The following is a 15,921-nucleotide window of genomic DNA, read 5'->3' on the forward strand; positions in this document are numbered from 1 at the left end:
ATACTTGGCATTCCTGCAGTGACTGAGGACTGTGAGAACCAAAAGACACGGGCAGAAATATTCTTAGGTCTTGATGGAAAAAACGGACTCAGTGTGTGTAGATGCATTTCAAGTGTGATATCCTTACATGTTTGCCTGCACGCAGCGAGTGCATAATTGATAGTTTGTGTGAAGCGCTGTGGCTACATTTTATGTGTACTTCTTCACAAGCAGCCATTCAGTCGACCGCTGTGCGCATGTACAAGTACCCAACCAACTAACCCATTTTCAAGTTCAGTAGATTGAAAGGTGATGCTGGTGGACCTGTACCTGTACCTCCATACCCTGGCCGTGTGGAAAACATTTTGTTCATCTACCCAACACTGAAGACAAACATCAACACCATCATCAAGGACACCTACACAGTCATATTAATACATAAAAAAATTAATATTCCAACGTACACCAGGCTAGAACCGACACTATTTTACATTAAAACACGTGAAACCGCGTGAAAATCACATTATATTGATTCTCCAATCTTCACAGGTACATCACATCTTACACAGTCACATCTTAGGTTAGCTAATGTTCGAACTCCACTCCAACAGCTAGCTAACGTATAACGGGTAGATAATGTTATATGAGGAGGAGTTAGCCTCATGTCAGATCACCACTGTCAGCTAGGTTTGCTTCCTTCTGGTGTAGGCGTAACATTAAAAAGATTTGGAAAAGGGCAGATAGGTTGGTTACTGACGTCTTTTTAAAAGTTATTAATTAATGATCTTATAACTAACCTAATAAACACTGCGACACCCGGCTAAACCGGACTGATGTCGTCATGTTTCTGAATGTCAAGCTTGTCCGACCTAGACCAAACAATAACTAAGACTTTATACTTTGAATTGCAGGTCTAGTTTAAACAAATGCAGTTATTGATTTGTTCAAATCAATGACTGTGGGCAGTAAGCTAACGTTACATGCTAATGATATTAGCTCATGGTTACGCAGATAAAAGACCTGTTTGATCCATTCTTCACACTTTTGCTCCAGTTTTTGTCTTTTAAAAATGTTAAAGTCACCACTCTCCAAACTCATTAAATGACATGCAGTAGTTCTTACAACACGCTCACAATTTCAGTGGCTGACCGGCCTCGTTACGGTCGCTAATCTATTATTGGACGGTCTAGTAAGGCTGGAGCGGAAGGTCAATTAGACTAATGAGTGTCTTTTTCCCTTTTTGTCTCTTTTCATATTCAACACTAACTCATCATTACAGTAGAGGGCAGGACAACGACCTAATGAAGTGTGTGTGTGTGTGTGTGTGTGTGTGTGTGTGTGTGTGTATGTGTGTGTGACAAAAAACATGCTAAAGACATTCCTCGCTGAGCATTGTGGGTGTCTTCACATCGATGTCTAATTATCGTTTAACCATTACCGAGGGGGGTAACTGGCCCCACCGGAGTCCTGACAGCTGAGTGTGCCCACTTTCCCATGCTGTCAGGGGTCAAAGGTCGCCGTGCAGCTACTGCCGCAGTTGTTAGGACCCCTCGCACACAAGGCCTCCCCTGTGTGGCTGTACGCATTACTAGTTGCATGCGGCTGAAACGGGAGAGGCGTGTGTGTGTGTGTGTGAGTGTGACACAACAATGACTCGCTCAAACCAGGCCTGCCAGGGTTGTTCGAACACTAATGTGTGTGTGCACGGCAAATGGTAGCCTCAGTGACAGCGAACAGGGCCTTGTGAGGGTCCGTGAGGCCTCGTGTTTGTTTAAAGTGAATGACATACTGTGTGTATATGTACGCATGTGTGTTTTTGTGTGTGTGTGTGTCCACCTTCCCTGTACCCTCTTTGAACTGTTGGCATTCGGCATTCAAGGCTTCCTGCTTTTCTTCCACATGAAAATACGCCGACCTTCATTTGTTTTCCTTACCAGCCTTGTTTAGGTGGCCACATCTCCACTCCTGGGGCGAAAGAACGGTTTCAAAGTTCAAAAACACACGTCAAAGTCAGACTTGACACGGCGCACTTGAACTCTTTTCCTGCCGATCCGTTGGGGAAGATTTTGAAACAAAGAGGGCGGATAATCAGCGCAGGTGCAGGTGAGGTTTCGTTACTGCCGCTGCGTTTCCTGCCAGGTGGACAGCACCGTGTTCGTGCTGTATAAGGTGAGTTATAAGCCTCGCTGTGTATTTTGTTAAGCTCTTTTGGCACCCAGGAAAGAAGCGGGTGTGTGTGTGGAGCTTTTGATGTTGCCACTCCACCCAAAGGGCAAACTAGCACGACCTAAGAGCTCAGTGGCTGCATGTACATGTAGGATCTTGAGAGTCAGGGGCAAACTGTTTTCTTTGGAGCTGATAAAAACGTAAATATCGCTGCAGGCAGCGTTTTTGTTTATTACTAACTAAATAAATATTCTTTATAAGCCTATAGGATACACTTTGATAAAAAAAAAAAACGTAAGGGTGTCAAACTTTGAGAGACGAGCGGCTTTTGGCAGCGAAGCCGCACCGCACATCAAACCGAACGGGTGTAAAATGGTTTGATTGTTAACGTGTTGGGCGGCAGCTTCAAGACGGCTGTCAGGCCTTAGTCTCAATGCTTCAGTGTTAAACTGTGTTGTAATCCCACAGTGTTTAGCTGTGATCCGGCTGGATTTAGTCTGCTCGGGCTGAGCAGTGGCGCAGGTGCCAGCTGATAAGACCTGGGATTCACACGGAGAGTCAGAAAGTTGGGGGACGAGCGAAACAACAGGCTCGTCTTTGTGACTCGAGAGAAAAGTTACATTCAAGAGTTCATTATCAAGACCGATAGTGTCAAACTGCTAATATTAACAATAAAGATTCTGCACTTTTAGTTTATTCTTTTAGTAAATTGAAAATTAAAAACTAAAAAGCTATTTATCAAGACATCAGAAGCACTTGAGCACAGGCCCTCTGTGACATATTTTGGATATGACCAAATCATCGGTCATAACTTAGAAAAATTAGCCATTTAAACGTCCTTTACCTGCAGCTGCTGATCTTCTCACAAGACACAGCCTCAGAATCTTTATCGGGCCTTCGTAGCGCTGCCACTTCTCCGGTATTGGGTGGTCCTCCGTGGATCTTCTGTCAACGAGGTAGAAAGAAGTAAATATACAGTTGCTTCAGTGGTTTCTTCAAATTTAAAACTTTGAACCACAGGCGATGGGATTCCTGATACTCCTGCGGAGGATGAAGATCGTTGGGCGCCTCACATCCACATTGGATGTTCCAAAACACTCCAAGTAGACTTTTTGTTTGTAGCAGTTATTTTGACAGCCCCTGACGGAAACAATTAAGGGTTTCCTCGAAGTTTAGTTTTACAAAGACTTTTTGTTTTAGCTGCTGTGGTGAAAAGTGAGTTAGCAAATCGTGGGCAGAAGTGTTTGACAGGAAGCCTTGCACAAAAAAACGGACTGGTGAGTAAGGGCTTGTAGAGGCATTAAATTAATACTGTTTCATAACCAGTTAAAAATTCATTTGCAGAAATTTCATTTAATTTTTAAATCGATGTATTTATTTTGAAAATACAAATCACACATTTCTGCTGAATTATATACCGCTGCATAAAATGTGAGGTAGTAAGTAAATCCTTTATTCCTCCTTAAAACATAAAAAGCTCAAGATCACTTGCTCTTACAATTTGCTGTAAGTAACATTAAAAGTGAAATTACACTCAACCAAAGATTTTTTTCTTCCTAAGTTGGTTCATCGGAGCCTTCTTGCAGTGTAACCGTCGGTTTCATCATTTAAATCCCAGGTATTTTAATCATAATCCAATAATGTTAGTAATTATACTGACGCTTGTTGTGAAAAGGTTGTTCAGCATCAAATAAATCACTTTTATTTCAAAAGGAACAAAAAAAAAACCCTGACAGAAAACTCCTCAGGGGGCAGAAACACAAAGCTTTAAAGAGACTTTCAAGAATATTTATACGAGCAAAGGTTTTATATCTCACAATGATCCGCACACGTCACACAGGCTTTGAATCTCTGACATTACTGCAACACAACACAACATTCTTGCAAAGAATTTCGAGATATAATCTTAAGTGTTAAATTAGAGGATGTGATCATCTCCGCTTGTTGAAAGTCTTTGATGCAAGCTATAACAAAGGGAGATAATTGGATTAAAAACAAAGAGGGCACGTCTTTGTTGTGAGTGAGAATGAAAATATGTTGAGAGGTGAAACTGAACTGGAACTGAGTGAGTTCAGAGTGTATCAGAATAAAAAAAAACTGAAGATACAAGTTGTCCTTACCATCAGATGGATTTGGGGAAGTATTATGTCTATGCCAAACAGGTTTTTGGATGATAGTCTTAATTTATTGTGTGTAATTTAGAAAATGAATGTAAACCAGGAAACTCTGGAAGACAGGAGGGTATAGAGAAGGAAAAGGGAAAGGCGATAATGGCCGACAAACAAAAAGTGCAATCTGAGAGAAGCGAGAGGACAAAGACAGAGGAGACGACAGAAACTCCAGGGCATCTTTCCCATCCCTTTGAGAAAGTGTATTGTCGACAGTAATCCCATGTTATGACAGTGACACAGTCCATCTCTCCCTCCTTCCCACAGGTTGGAGGGATGAGTCAGACGGCGAGGAAAACAAAGCAGCAGGCAGGAACCTGCGAGGATTACACTCTCATCATGTGGAAACTAGACACCGCCACCGGAGCTACTGCAGCCCGCTACTGTACAGGCTGCCTGTGTGTGTGTGTGTGTGTGTGTGTGTGTGTACGCATACTGGCAGTCGTCTGTGTATTTTCTCTATATTTACATGCTTAAAAACAAACCAAACTAAGGCACCACAAGGTGTATTTGGTAGAAAACAACAATAGTGCTACATCTTGCTGCTGTGCAGTCTGGTGGTGCGGCAGCAGATACTTCTGTATCTTTTCCCAGATGGCAGCAGGGTGACGGACTGTGGCTGGGCTGGGTGTCAACTTTTAGTATCCTTTGGGCTCTGTGCAAACATCTCACTTCACCAGTGTCACTGATGCTCTGGAGATGGTACCAGTGATGTTCTGGGCGGTTTGAATCCTCCGCTGTAGAGCCTTCATGTGTTCCTGGGCCGTGATGAACCGTGCCAGTTTGGAAACTTCCAGTCAGGATGCTTTCTATTGCTCCTCACTTACACTTTGCACTCAGTGGATACAAAACATTAAAGTTGAACATTAAAAATTCAGACATTTGGTTTCAATGTTTTACTGATCTAGTTTCCCTGAAAGTAACCCTGATGACATCATTAGGCTTATTTTCTCATAGGAAGCTGCATTCAGTGCCACAACTCCTCGCGATGAGTACATGAGTTTAAAATGAGTGGATTCACACCAAAATGGCCAGAGCTGCAGCATAAAACCTGATTTATGTTATTCCTCTGTGCAAAAACTATAAAAAACACATCTTGCTTGCCACATTGTTGCACCAGGTCACAGGAACATGGGCACTGTAGTTTTTTTTTTCAATCCCACATATGCCACCAAATCTACACATTACTTCTGTTTGAGAAATATTTGTGACAGACTACTGTGTGTCCTGCTTCTTCACTCAATGAATTAGCCTTTTAAAAAAAATAAAAAATAAAGATAAGATCAGCACTGCTGTGGATAAACACACCGAGATGTCTGTGAATGCATCACGAGAGTAAGATAATTGGTGCCCTTTCTCTCTTACACTCCGGGGTGCATGAGGCTTGTCGCTGGCAACGCTGCCAGAAAACAATACCAGACGCACAACCCAAACATTCAACTTTCCTGAACCTCCCTGTGAGAGAGTAAACCTCCACACAAACTCTCTCAGGTTTCCTGCTTTCTTAAATGCTGAAATGAGCGGGGCGCCCAGAAATAGCTGAATAAACTATGAGACAGCAGCTCTGCAGGGTTTGCAGACCCACATGGCTTTTAAGGAGCGGGGCTTTCCAGGGTGGTTTGTAGAGTGGACACACACACACACACACACACACACACACACACACACAAATAAACTATATGGTGCATGAGGGTCACGCTTGTCTTATGTAAAACACAGCTACCCACAGAGAGCTTCAGGGCCCGGGGCCAACCTGCTCTGATGTTCACATGTGCTGTAGTAGAGTGCTGTGTGTGTGTGTGTGTGTGTGTGTGTGTGTGTGTGTGTGTGTGTGTTTTCAGAAGTTTTTGTAAGCTCTTGTGAGTGTGTGGTGCTTTGGGAGCGATTGTGTGTGTGCGTGTGTTTTGTTTTGGTATAATGTGCTCGGCCAGTAAAAGAGCAGTGGCGACAGTAATTAGACGGTGATGGTTTATCGAGGTTTCCACATCACCTCGGTCCCAAACTCATAATGTGTTCCTGGAGTCCTCTGCAGTCTGGACCATCTTTGTGGTCTCTGTGTGTGTGAATGTGTGTGTGTTGGAGAGAGACTTCATACACTCCTCTGTCCCCCTGTCTCCTCCTCTCAGCCAGGGAGTCTGGGACCCGAAGGAAAAGGCCAATTATAAAAAAAACCCCTCTCTCCATCTTTGTTCTGCGGGCATAAACCACTTCTTTGCTTTTTTGTCTTCATTCTTTCCCCTTCTTTGGCTTTCTGACATTCCTCATCCATTCCCACCGTCCCCGAAACCCCCACTCTGGCCCGTTACTCACGCTCACGCACACATGCAAGTTCACTCTTTGGCTTAAAATAGCCACCATGCTTCCTGGTCCTTCATCAGCACCATATCTTATCATATTTGAAAGAAAAGCTGGGTGGGACTGCTTGTTCGACCGTCTGTTGCTATGGTAACAAATTTATCCTAGGGCTAATTTGGTGTTGACTTTTGCTTCTGTTGAAAAAAATATTTTTGCTCTCATATTTCTCAAGGTACCAATTTTTTTTATCCTCAGTGTGGTGAAGCTCATAGGGCAGTAAAAGTATAAATGATTTCGTGGCAGCTTTGGGACAATACAGTAATGTTTAAGGCCCTCAGGAAAAATGAGCTCTATGAAGTAACAGATCTGCTGTTGTACTCTCTGCTAAGTTCCCATCAGCAAGACAGGTTACAAAAAAAAGCTTTCATGTTAACATGAGAAACTAAAGTTGAGATTGAACAAAGATTTCGTGATCAGATAAAGCTGGGGTACCCAAACTTTATCCCTTGGAGGGCTGAAACTGAAACTTAAAGGTCGGCCACGAGCCAAAAACAACACCTTTTTTTGTAATGTATGACTCTCACTCTGTCGGCTGTGCTCAGAATATTACAAAATAATTAATAATTTGGGATCAGCTTCAGTTTAAAGAAGATTTTAACCCACGAAATGTGAAACAGTATAAACAGCAATCTATTTTCCTAGAGACATGCGGCCCAATCGAACCACATGGTTGGCCACATCTGGTCCACTGGCCATACTTTGGCAGCTCTGAGCTAAAGAAACATGGACATACCAGAGAGCTACATGAGTATTGCCTGTCCGTGTGGTAAATATTTCTGATGCGGGTGAGAGTTACTACTGATCGATATGTACCCCCCAGGAATGCTTCATGGAAGGGGCAAAAGGGAACCACTGGTCCGTTTGAAAAATCCCATAGGCTTTTTGTTGAGGCAACCAGGGCAGCCCTAACTTCCATGTTAGCTCAGAAACATACATCATTCATGGCTCTCTATTGGTGTCCAAATAGGCATCCATAGATTTTTGAAAATGGAGGAAATTATGCTAGCTTATTAGCTGTGTGCTAAAAAAGGAATGATTGACAGATAGCTTTAAGACTGGCGCTGATGATAGGAATATGACTTTTGAATAAAATGCTTGAACTTAAGCATTCAAGCTAATGTTTTTGCTGACTCACAGTTAGCAGGTTTGCTTGCTTAAAGAGCTTTTAATCCTCCTTTGACAAAGTATTAACCGAAATGTTGTTCGATCCTGACAAACAACATGCCAAAATGAGGGAGCAAACAGCTCAGAGTGAACTAAAGAAGGGGAGTTGTTGCGACAAAGTGCTAGCATGTTCCCGGCTAGCTAGCATCTTCGCCGTTAGCATGCTGGCTAACTGGTTAGGAATTTGGTTCCAGCTGCTCTCTCACACTCCCGGACAGATTTTCACACAACTTCACTGTAAGTCTCTGAATAGGACACGGAGCAGTCTGGAGTATCTCAAACACACACACACACACACACACACACACACACAGCAGTCGTCTCTGTGTGTCATAAGCGAGGACACACTTTCTCTCTCCCACACTCTGACTGACTCTCCTCGTCTCTCGGACTCAAATAAACACACACACACTCACAGAGCTAGAATCGCTGCTCAGTGTCCAGCTCTGGGCGGTGTTCCCATCCTCATGGCCTTTCCCAGCACAGACAATGCTTTGTGTCCCACAAAGGAAGCTCTCATTCAGGCTCTGGGGCCCTGTTTGGCCCTCGGCGGCCCCCCAGACCCCAGAAAGCCCCCCTGAGCAGCCCCACCACAACCTGCTGAGGTGCCAAGAGGAACATCTGTGTGACTCGGGTGAAGAGACCTCGGCGAAGTTCTCACACTGACTGTTGCTTATATTCCTCTGTGTGTGTGATTGTGTGTCCGTGTGAGCACAAGCTCCTGGGTCCTGGGAGTCTCCTCAGTCCAGATAATAAATGGTGTGAGAGGAAAGAGTGTGTTGCCAGACCTTCCCAGTCAATGAACCACGTGTCCCAGCAGCCCCGACTGCCACCATAGACTCTGAAACGGGGTCACACTAACAAGAACGGATAGACGAGGGGAGAAGAGGAGGGAGATGAAGGAATGGACAGATGGAAGGATGGATAGACTGATGGAGGAGAAGATGAAGGGAGCTATTTTTTGGAGGAAAGGCTCTGTCATGAAGCAGACTGTAAACATGCACAGATGATATTTTCATGTGAAATATCGGGGCTTTCCAGTCAACGATAAATGTGACCGACCACAGGGCCTTAGGACGGGATCAGCAGTACTTGTACTTTAAGTATTTCCATTTTATGTAACTTTACTCCACAACAAATACTTTTTACTCCACTGTGTTTGTCTCATATCTTTAGTCACGACTTACTTTTAGATGAACTTTTCTGGATGAACTTCCCCTGTATGAGTTGAGAAAATGTTCCTACTTCTCAGCTAAATAAACTCTTAAAAACCCTCTTGGATTAGCTGGAAAAATCGTCATAACAAAGCTGAAAACAGGCTGTTTTTCTGAGCTCATGAAAAGTTGACTTTTTAGAGATATGTGGATCTCACAGGACAGCGACACTGCAAACACGTGATGATCTTACAGAACGTGAAGTATAACACAACATAAAGTATAGTAGGTTATTGTTACTTTTACTTAAAGGGATAGTTCAGGTCTTTTGATGCGGGGTTGTATGAGGTACTTATTCCTAGTCAGTGTTTTACCTGCAGTAGACGAACGCCAGCTCCCCCTGTGTGGAGAAGCAGCGCGTGGATCATCTACATTCAGCCGAGAGTGAGAGGATTGTTTTATTATGACTTTGAACTTCACAATAAGTATTTAGAGTCAGTTTTTACCTCTGATGTGGATGAGAAGGACAAATCTATAATGTGTCCTCAACTCACCACTTAAAGTCGGGTGAATAAACTTATTATGTGTTATTATGAGAAATGTCACAGATCAAAAGCAGCACAGCTTGTGGAAGTGGTTTTTGGTTTTCTAGGTATTTATTGTTCTTGTTAAGAAGCAGAAAATGAGTCTTATGAACTAACATCACATTCAGTACAGCATTTTTTCATAATTGTATCACTGCCAAACCAGACAGACACCACATAAATTGTGAGTCCAGTCATTTACCAAAGAAAACGGATGAAGTTTCACGTTTAGGACGTGACATAGCTGGCATTAAAGGGGGAAAAGTCCTCACTAATGAGGCCTCATCCTCCACCTTCTGCTGTCACCACCTAAGAATGAACACTGACTCAGCGTGCGAACGTTTTTATCTGCTTTTAAGAAACGTCGAGATTCCTGTAATGATGTTTGTCCTTTGTTCTGTGTGAGTGTGTTAGTTACATTCATTCAGGACAGACAGTTGGGAGCCCACTGCAGCTGGGTCCCGGCATGGTCCACACCCTCTCACACACACACACACACACACACACACACACACACACACACACACACACACAAACACACACCCACGTTATCCAGCACAGGAAGTGACATCATGTACTACTGGCCAAAATACAGGAAGCATGACGACAACTTCTGAAGGACGTGAGGGACGCATCAGCCCTGTATAATCCACCAGCTGCTGCTGCTGCTGATCCCACACCCATGAGCGTGCACACACACACACACACCCACACACACACACACGCTCACACACTTTGAGGAATTGCTATAAATCAGTGGGATGACTTAACTGATGGCTCAAATGATTGTTTATAGACAAAAAAAAATACAAGATCGTTAGTTTTGTATCATCTGCAATGTGGGAAAGTGTCTCCTCCTCCATTATTGTGTGAGCAGGGACACTTGTTTATAGGTCCCCATCTTAATCTCATCTTAATGCAGATGTCTTTCTGGGTCAGAGCACACAAGTTTAAGGCTGGAACCGATTAGCTAATAGCTAACATGGATATTTAACCCAAAATAAAGCAAATAAAATAGGATTATAACTAACAACAAGTGAAATATCAATAATTAGAATTCAGGGTCAAACTGTTTATTTATGATGTCTTGAATGTGAATACTGTCGTTTAATCATCATATCAAGAGAAGACGGATGGACATAGAGGGACGGCTGCTGAGTTTGAGCACCTCTTCAACTTTTTCTTGTTTTATCTTCTTATTTGTTTGTTTATTTTATTTGTGCATGATAAAACATGATAAAGTGGGACTTCTTTGTTGATTTTGTTGAGAGATCTCCATCTGGCTGGCACACATGCTTTTATTTTGGAAGTGAGTGAAAGAAACATATTTTCAATACTGGTAACCTTTTTTAAACAGCTGTTTGCAGGATGCATAGTCATGAGGTCATGTATCTGTTTGTGGTCATGGAAGATTAATAACTGCAATGTGATGATGGTGGAACAGGGTTGTGTTTTTTTTTTGCTAACGTACCGTTTACACACCGAGGTTACACGTAATCCTGCAGCTATAACAGCTTTGGTGGCTTGGTAATAAAGCCTTTGCACACCAAGTCTGTTTTCTCCATCTGACATTGCCACATGTTGAAAAATAAATACATGTTGTGTTCATCTTGTTTACACAATGACTTGTGAATCATTATATTTTTTCCGAACAGATCGTTTGGCTATTCAGAGCCAGCGCCAGCCGCTGTTCAGGATCGTCTGGTTCACGGAAATTGGTGGTTTCATTTGTGGTTCCAGTATATGACTAACATATAACATAACTGTTACTAGTATGTGAGCATAATGTCAATACCAAATGATGATCATCTATGTGCATGTGTGTATGAACTCTTCATACATGTGTTAGTGAATGTGTCGAACAGTCCGGGTTGTGCTCACGGTTTCCTGTTGTTATGATTGTGGCTCCTTACGGCCCACGTTGACTCCACGTTCCCACTAGATCAGGTTGCCAACGTATCACACACACACACACACACACACACACACACACAAACACACACACTAGGTAGACTCACTTTCTGTCTTCCTGTCTCTGACTGCCGTCTTAATCACACACCAGCGCTCCTTATGGTTTGGCCTGAGCGTCTCTCTCTGTCTAACCGTTGACTCTGCTCTCTGTGTATTTCTTGCTTCCTTATTTTCCCGCTGTCTCAGTGTCTTTGTCTCTCCTCTCTGTCTCGCTCCCACACTCTCAACACACACAACAAACACACCACCACCCTCTTAACTTCTGCCCAGCTCGTTATACCGTCCCTCATAAGAAGCATTCATCGATAACCACAACAGTCCTCACTCAACGCACCACACCGGCCACACTCACGCAAACATACACAGAGAGGAACCCGCTGTCGCCCAAACAACATGCTCCCAAATATTCATGAGAATCGCACAAAAGCTACAAAGCAAATATGTGTGGTGAACACCAGGCATTAAATCTGGGGTCGGGAATCATAGCCGCGATGTCACAACTTTGATTTTCACGGAGCCTCATCCTGTCAAGTGACTTTGATTATTTCTCTTCGTCTTTCTTTGTTTTTTTGCATAGTCTCTCATTAAAAACCCACTGAATGCACACAATACCTCCGGACTGAACCTGATCGCCATCAAGGACTCGGGCTACAGCATATCAATGCCGATTCTGACGCCTGCAGTGACAGCTCGGACGGCCAACAAAGCCTTTCCTGTGCCTGTGAAACTCCAGCCTCTGTCTATTTCCATCTGCAGGGATAACAAACACAGCGTAAAGCGCCCGATACAAACATAAACACGGGGAATATTCCTGAGTCTGCTGCATGTTTTCACATGGCATGTCCAAAATACCATGAGGCCCTCAACAAATAACTAAAATAGCAGAGTTTCTGCAATCAAAACATTTCCAGAAGTGAAACCTACACTCTATGAGAGGATGTGAGCATTCACGTAATAAATCTGACGGCCCTGTTCGGACAACACACACTTGTGAATGACATTTTAACGCAACGCGATGAAGAGGAGATGTGTTAAATGGACACATCCTTCTTAAAAGTTTCACCAAAGTGGCTGCACGTTGCTTCCTGTTGAGACTGGGGTCCTGTTTCCTGTTAACTATGAACAATTTCCTGGTGACAAAGTGTTAGAGAGCCCGATGCCTCTGTGTTGACATCTGATGAAGTTATTAAGTGTCGTGGTATTATCAATACGCCAACGATTCCTTTCACCTAAACCAGAATGCTGTTTGTCGCTGTCCTTAAAAAAATCAAATAAATCAATGCATTTCCATATTTGGTTGTATTTCCTGTATTTGTTTGTATTTCACAGACGTCAGTGATTAAGTTTATTCGAAGTGCAGAAGACAAACTTCTCTGTTGACGTTCAAAAAACATATTTAAGTCTTACTTTACCTCACATGCTCGTACAGAAGCAGGTGGAGAACAACATTAATCTGCTCGTCAGCTGTCTCGCACCAAAACTGTTTCAAGATAACACGTTTGTGCGTGTGTGCGTGTGTGTTTGTATGCATGACGTTTCACGTGTGGTTGCTGGTGTGTAAGTGTGTGTGTTTGTGTGTGTAATCCCTTCCAGCCGTTTCCCCTCCTTTCCTTTCGCTCCGTCACAGGCCTGGGAAGCAGTCGTGGGGGGGATCTCTCACAGCCGCTCAGTGTGTGTGTGTGTGTTTGTGTGTGTGAGTGTGTCTAGCAGACAGCTGTGTGGACGGCCGGGAGCAGCCGTTACAGCAGGGACACACACACATGCACACACATATACACACAGCCGGCCCATCTCGGCATCCCATCCCACCCCACCCCTCTCCTTCACCAGCACTCTCATCACTTCTTCACAGTAGAGGAAGATGTCAGCTGTGTGTGTGTGTGTGTGTGTGTGTGTGTGTGTGTGTGTGTGTGTGTGTGTGGTTAGGTTGGGTGAATAGACAGACATGGCAGTCCAGTGCGTTGGACAGTACAGGTTATTATATCATTATGTGTGACGCAGTGTGTGTGTGTGTGTGTGTGTGTGTGTGTGGTGGGGGTCTGACCACCAGATGGTAAAGCGATGACCTCTTTACCAGTGTGTGTGTGTGTGTGTGTGTGTGTGTGTGTGTGTGTGTGTGTGTGTGTGTGTGCTGGCTGAGACAAGGTCACATTACATGGTTGACTAGGTGTTCATGTACCATATACCATCTTGAGCATGTCAGCATGTGTCAGTGTGTGTGCGAGTGTGTGTGTGTTTGTCTTACGTCTGTGTGTGTAGGGGCTGAACCATGACAAGTCATGAGCGAAGGTGGTTCACAGTATTCAGAAAGTTCGGCCAGAAAATCAAGGAACTAATCTGCTTGATTCAAAACTTGCAGACTGTGAAAAAAACAAAAAATGTTAAAGGAAAACTCATGATATTTTTACAGCTGTGGCTGTTTTCCTGGTTACATTGCCATTTATTTTTCATGTAGCTGTCATGTTTTTGTGGCCATGTCAGTGACATATTTAGCTGCAATATTGTGTTGTATCATGAAATATCGACACGTACACTTCAGTTTAGAGAGCTTGCTGTCCCCTGTATGAAAAAGGTTTCAGTCAATCCGTCAATCGATCGGTGCCCCTTACATCACAAGCAGGTCAAAGCCAGGGATGCTGGTCGTCAGTCACAGTCGGGGGTTGCGAGAGGTCAGTGTGTCCTGCATAATGACGTCAAAGTAAATTGTGGGCCCACATTCATGTTTTGTAATAATTTAAATTGTCAGGATAACACAATATTAATAGTGATAAAAAACAATTTACAAAGCAGCCACTGCAGCTACAGAGTTAACAAGGAGATGAGGACAAATTCCCCAGACTCCCTTAAAAAATCATTCAATTTTGTAAGTTGTTGAGTCAGGGGAAACTTTATGAACTTAATGAAACGTTGTCTATGACAAATTATTAATTACTCAGCCCTTCTTGAAAATTCGGCTGATGTTACACTCTCTACAAGTTCTTCCTTTCTTTGTGTAAAAACATCCTGTTTAATGTCCCACTGATGTGAACAGGAGCTCTGATCACAAGTGGTCACTCGAGACACATAATACCAGGTGTAAACTGACGGACACTGAGCTGTCCACTTCTGATCAGATCACCGAAGCATGTTAATACCAGGGATAAACAGCCTCACAGTTTGTTATTATGTGAGGGTACAAATGTTAGATAGAGGAGAGGAGGGTATATAACAAGGATCTGCATTTCATTTCAAGTCTTCATATCGTGTGGACACTCAGCACCCCTACTTCCCACATCCATGGTCAAAACAGATGTTTAATCCTTTATTGCCAAGTGTTAGATGAGACGATTGATACCTCACATGCGTCTGTACAGCTGGCAGCCGCTTAGCTTAGCTTAGCTTAGCATAGCAAAAAGACTGGAAACAATGGAAATAGCTAGCCTGGGTTGGTTTTTGTGCAGATAAAAAAAAAATCATAGAAGTGGTCTTAGGTGGATGTACACCTATTGATAGCAGGCTAGCTGGTCCTCTCTGTTACTAGTATTTATGCTAAGCTAAGCTAAGCTAACCAGCAGCTGGCTGTAGGATGATACTTTCTGTACAGACATAACAGTGGTATAAATCTTCTAACTTTCAGCAAGATAGTAAATAAGCGATTAGCCATTTACATGACTTTACATCATCATGTCTCGACTTTCCTTCTTATGACATTCTTAAAAATCAGCCACGTTTTGTCTCCACGATTCAGTTTATTGAGCTTTTTTGAAACAGCATTTTTCTCAGTATTGTCCTCTACAATTTTGAGAATATCTTGTTGTAATCATGATGATTTACTGTGTGTTATTTCGAAGCTCAGACAGGAAGCCCAGTGTGGGAGTTTCAGGGTGCGGGGGACAGAGGGAAGAGCGCGACCCCAGTGTTAGTGTTGGTACGGCCACAGGGACCCAATGAAAACAGAGCTGTCAGTAGTGCTCCTCACTGCTAGGCTCTGTGTCAACCCACAGACCAAATAAACAGCAATCAGCGCTGCGCTAACCACTCCGTGACAACACACACACACACACACACACACACACACACACACAGCAGAGCCAAAGCTTGGTGAGCCCGACTCAAATCATAGCGTTTGCTCACAATGCACTGAAGAGCATGTATGTGTGCGCACACACAAGTACACACATGCATGCATGCACACAAATGCACACACACACGTCACTCACAAGTCTAAACAGTCCGGGGAAGTCTGTCTAATTAATGTTTTGAGTCTTGTTTCTGAGTGATGTAATGACAACACGTAAGACCGACTCTCTCTCAGCCTGGTGAGTGTGTGACTTCCCACAAACCTGGATTTGACTTGTGTGGGCACAAAGCGAAAACTATTTTTTCATTCTGTTATATTCT

Source organism: Pagrus pagrus, assembly GCF_965226575.1.
Source record: "Pagrus pagrus genome assembly, chromosome: 17".
Taxonomy (NCBI): Eukaryota; Metazoa; Chordata; class Actinopteri; order Spariformes; family Sparidae; genus Pagrus; species Pagrus pagrus.